The following is a 6,000-nucleotide window of genomic DNA, read 5'->3' as shown; positions in this document are numbered from 1 at the left end:
TACCCAATCAGCATCATTAAATACCTTTAAGTCTAGATTGCCTCCAAGTTTCTACCATAGGCCATAAGCTTCAGTACCTTTTAGATATCTCATGATTCTCTTGATTTCCATCATGTGATTTTCTCTAGGATTTGTTGAGAATCTTGCCACCATACCAACTGCTAGTGCAATATCAGGCCTTGTATGCACTACATACTGCAGTTTTCCAATCATTGATTTGTATGTGGTCTAATCTACTACCTTGGAATCATCATTTTTTGAAAGCTTATGTCTAGTAGAGATAGGGGTTCCAACAAGCTTTGAATTTTCCATTCCAAATTTCTTCAGTATCTCCTTGATATACTTTGATTGAGTAAAGTAGATACCACTTTTATTTTTCTATATATGTAATTCAACAATGAATTTAATTTCTCCAAACATAGACATTTCAAATTATTTACTCATTTCTTCTAAGAATGCTTTGCATAAGTCATCATTTCTTTTGAATAAGGTATCATCAACAAATATATTTGCCAATACAATCTTCTTGTCTAGTCCTTCTTTAAAATACAAGCTATTGTTATCATTTGTTCTTTGAAAACCAATCTGTACCAAATAATTATGTAATCTTTCACATCAATATCTAGGAGCTTGCGTGAGACCATACAAAGCTTTGTGTAATTTTCAAACCATGTCTCTTTTGATAGGATCTACAAAACCTTCTGGTTGTTTAATGTAGAGTTCCTCATCAAGAATTCCATTCAAGAATGTAGATTTAACATCCATTTGATATTCTTTGAATCCTCTTTGTGCAGCATATGCAAGTAAAGTTCTAACACCTTTGTCTCTTTCAACAGGGGCAAAACTTTCACCATAATCAATACCTTCTTCTTGAGAATAGCCCTTACATACCAACCTTGCTTTATTTTTGGAAACTTCTCCATCTTCATTCAGCTTATTTCTAAATACCCGTTTTGTGCCAATTACATTTTTATCCTTGGGTCTAGGAACAAGAGACCAAGTTTTGTTCTTCATAATCTGTTCTATCTCTTCATTCATTGCCTTACCCCAACTTTCATTGTCAAATGTATCTTTAACATTTCTAGGTTTAAAATTAGCAAATAAACATATACCTTTTAATTTACTTCTTGTCATTGTACCATGAGATCTGTCTCCAATAATCTGATCAGGTGCATGATGCCTTTTGACATACTTGGCCAATAAAAGTTCTTTTCCTTTTGAATGAATTGCCCTATCTTCATTTTGAATTTCAACTTCTGACTCGGGTCATTCAGACTTGATAGGCATTGACTGAGTAGCTTCAGAATGTGACTCGGTTTGAACTTCTTGCAACTTGGTAACTATGGAAGACTCAGGAGATGAAGTCTCATTTCCTTTACATGTGATTTGTAATGTATCAAGTTCATAGTAAACAAATCTTTTTTAATCCTCAGGTTCTTTGCTACTTTCTTCTTCACTATTTTCTGCAAACTCATCAATCTTCACATGTGACCTTTCTATGATTTTATGAGTAGATAGATTCAAACATCTATATGCCTTGCTTCTACTAGAGTATCCTAGAAACATGCCTTCATCACCTTTTACATAAAATTTTCCTTCTCTAGATTCTTTCAATATATAACATTTGTTACCAAATACTTCCAAGTAACTTACATTCAGTTTGTAGCCATACCATAGTTGATAAGGAGTTTGATGTGAGTCTTTCTTCAACTATACTTTGTTCAAGGTATGAACTATAGTGTTGACAGCTTCTTTCTAGTATTTGAGAGCAACATTCTTTTCAATCATCAATGTTCTAGCATAACCCATGATAGATCTATTCCTTCTTTCAGCTATATTATTTTGCTGAGGTGTACTAGGTGTTGATACCTGTATTTTGATTCCTCTTTCAATAGAAATTATTGATTTCATTTGAGATAAATTCACCACCTTTGTCTAATCTCAAACATTTCAAACCTTTTCTAGATACCACTTGAATTTTTGAAAGGCTTCTGATTTCTCTTTTAAGTACATTATAGTCATCATTCTAGAATAGCCATCAACAAAAAGAATGAAAAAATTTTCTCCACTGTAACTTTATATTCCAATAGGACCAGATAAGCTAGTATAAACAATTTCTAAAACTTCTTTAGACTGGTAGTTTTTTCTCTTGAAACTAGTCTTTCCCATCATACCAATTTGGCAATTCTTGCATAGACCCACATCAGATTTCTTCAAACTCGGAAGACCTCTTACTGTCTTATGTTTTTTAATCTTTATCATATTATCAAAGTTTACATGACATAGTCCTTTGTGCCATAACCAACTTTCTTCTACTTGAGATATAAAGCAAGATTTTTTACCAAGATCTAGATAAAATAGATTACCTATTGTTTGCTTGCCAGAACCAACCAGATTTCCTTTACTATTTAGTATTTCGGTCATGCCTCTTATGAATTCTACCTTGAATCCAATGTTGTTCAATTGTACCACACTTAGTAGATTATGCTTAGGTCCTTCAACCCAATAAGCATTGTCACACACAAGTTCATTGGTTAATGAGATATGCCCTTTACCTTTTATGCAACAAGGTTCATTGTTTCCAAATCTCACACTACCTCCATCATATGGTTCCATATTTTAAAATTTAGTTTTATCTCCAGTCATATGATGTGAACAGCCACTATCAATAATCCATGTACCATTTTTGCTAATATGAGAGATAAGTGTCATCTTGTCTCCTTCATCATCAGATTCATCCTTTACAACAATATATATAATTTCATCTTCACTGTTATTAGAATATTTAGCCATAAAAAAATATTTCTTACCTTTGTCCTTGTTGTTCTTGTAGTTCTTAAAATCCTTCTTCCCTTTGTACTTGTGACTTTTCTTTTTATCTTTGTGTTCTTTGTTTTGACACCTAGCAGCAATGTGACCAACTTCTTCACAAGAAAAGCATATCAAAGGAACTTTACCTTTGTACTTCCCTCTACCTTTTGAATATTTCGTTGCAAGTAGGGCTTTAACAACTTCAAGATCATTGTCTAAACTTTCTTCTGATGTACCATCTTCTTCACTATCTGACTAACTGGATTTTGACTTTATACTCTTTTTCTTGAGTGAAAGTTTGGCTTCAAATGCAAACTCAATATTTTTGGAAGTAGGAACATAGTTATCAAAATTATCTAACTCAAAAGCTATCAATCTTCCAACTAGAGCATCCAATGACATTTTACAATTTGGATCACATCTCATCTCTTGAATAGTAGATACTCTTATTGCATAAATAGGAAGAAGAGTTCTAAGCACTTTACTTACAATAGTCTTCTCCTTGATGTCTCCTCTAGATGATTTAATTGTACTTATGCCGGCCTTGACACTTTCCACATATTTTCAAATGTTTTCATCTTCTCTCATTCTCATTTGATCAAATTGTCCTCTAAGGCTTTCTGCTTTGCCTCTTTTTACATTAGCATCTCCTCCATAGATATCTTGCAGTTTGTTCCACATTTCAAAAGTAGTCTTGCAATCATTTACCTCATCAAATTCAGCATAACTGAGAGTAGATACAATATCAATCATCATTATATTATGATTCTTCTTTTTAGAAATATCTCCAACTGACAATGTTCCAATAGGAGTCTTGTATTTAGTATCAAGATATGTGGAACCTAAATCACTAATACTACCTAGATGTAATCTTTTGAGACCTTGCCATGCTGCAAAATTATCTCTGTTCACCTTGGAAATCTCTCTTTTGTAAGACATCCTGATCTTTAGCTTAGGTCCTTGAAACCTTTTCTGCAAGCACCAAAACAACTTTGATACCAATTGTTGGAAATATAAGAGGAGTAACTGAGAGGGGAGGGGTGAATCAATTACCACTAAAATAAATCCTAGATCCCTTAGATGTCAGTACAAAAATAAACTCTAAAAACTAAATTTTGTTGATGCTCGGCAAACAAAGAAAATGTTGGAACTTGGTAAGCACTATGATTGCTCAGTAAATATTAACATGTAGAACTTTAGATGTTATCATTGATAGTTAATATTTATCTTAGTTGCAAGCACATAAAAGTAAATAACATGAACACAATGACACCAAGATTTAACATGGAAACCTAATTTGCGAAAAACCACAAATTGCAACTAGTTACCGTTCTTCACTCTTCTGAAGTGAGCCCTATTAGGAGCCAACCCTATTAAAGGTTACAAAACACGCTATTAGGTGTGACCCTTTTAGAGGATTTAATCACCTTGCTACTAGTGGCCTTGTGAGAGGTCTTGAGAATAATTTAATAGAATTGTCACCTTGTTAGAGGATTTACAAATAGTTGTTAAGCTAACTCTGTTAAGGGATTTTAGATCATTGCTACAATGGTTAGAAAGCAACAATGAAATGATCTGAATTGAATACAACTAAATTGCTGATAATAGATCTTTGTTCTAGCTTGAACTTGATCCTTCCTGATCAAATGTATATTTTTTGCTCGTCAAGGATATTCTACTTATCCTCTGCTTCCTCTGCTAAAAATTAAATCTTCAAATTTGCTCAATTTCACAACTTCATACACTCTCTCTTGAATCCACAACTTGACCTTATACTTATATCATCCACATAGTCAAGTCAGCTCAGATACAATTTAGAATAAACAATATTCATCATCTTAGTCAGCTAGAACCAACAAATAAAACAATTAAGCTTAGTATGCCAAAACAAGAAAAATCCTTCGTTAGCTGACCCTACTTGGTAGATACTAACTTAGAAATGATTTCTTGTGTTAACCAACAAAATCTCGATTAACACAACAAACACACAAAAATCCTTTGGCATTTGAGTGAACTTGGTAGACATTGCTTCTATCCAACTTCCCTTCATTAACCAAGTGAGCTTGGTTAACACTCATCTTCAACATACTTTCCTTTGAAGCCTGATTGAACTCGGTAGACTCTACCTTCTGAACTTGGCAAGCACAAGAATGCTTGGTAGATATAGAAAACTATCTTCACTGTCCAAGTGAGCTCGGCATATACTGACTAAAATTGATATGACATTTATGTAACATCAAAGACAACACATAATAAATTGATTGTATCCAACAATATGATGAATCTTGAGGGAATAACAAAGAATTTATGATGACTCTTCAATTTTCCCTCAACATACATAAACTTCAAAAAAAATTGACATTAGACTTTATTTTTTATTTTTTATCTTTGAAGTAGGCTAAAATTAGTTTTTTATAAAATGTATTTTATTTTGTGAAATGTAGTGTTAGAATAAGTTTTCATATTCATGATATGACTAGAGATGTGGTGGGAATTTAGTCTCAGGAAGGAAGTCAATCAAAATAATAGGTTGAGCCTAAGGAGGGTGGTCGTAGGACAAATCTAGATACTCATACTAGTTCCATAGCTAGTGGACCTATATCTTGATTTCTCCTCTAAGATTTTGAAATAGTTTTATAGGGATCATTATGATCCCAATTCTCCTATAAAGCAATTCTCCACAAAAATAAAAATCCCAAACCCATTATTTGGTTCCACACAAAAATTTGAAATGCACTTTATATTTCTCTCAACTTAAAAAGTGTACACTCTATTTGTAATACCTTCTAGCTCTTGTTGATGTGGTTTGGTACATTAAGACCTCTTATTGCACTCAATAACTTAAGTCAAGGTTCTTCTATCTCCCAATATTTCTCAAAAATATAGGTTGGTATCAATTTCTATATATGGTGTCTCATTTAATCCTCCAATATTGAGGCATTTTTGAATTATTTTCCGACATCAATTTTCATTTTTCATCTGACCAATGATATTTCTCAAACCTAAATCCACCTTACCTTGGATTTTTCTCCTCGGGGTAGACACTGAGATTGATATATATACTAGGTAAGGGTTGAGGTCAATCTTTACCCTTGCTGTAAGGTTTAAAGTCATCTTTTACCTTGGAGGCCAATTCTATTTTTCTCTCAGGCTTGATGTGGAGTGGTATCTTTTCTCCCTCCTCATGTA

The sequence above is a fragment of the Cupressus sempervirens genome, chromosome 3 (genome assembly GCF_028749045.1).
Source record: "Cupressus sempervirens isolate cs-2001-9-10 chromosome 3, ASM2874904v1, whole genome shotgun sequence".
Classification (NCBI taxonomy): domain Eukaryota; kingdom Viridiplantae; phylum Streptophyta; class Pinopsida; order Cupressales; family Cupressaceae; genus Cupressus; species Cupressus sempervirens.
This window is presented reverse-complemented; position numbering follows the sequence as displayed.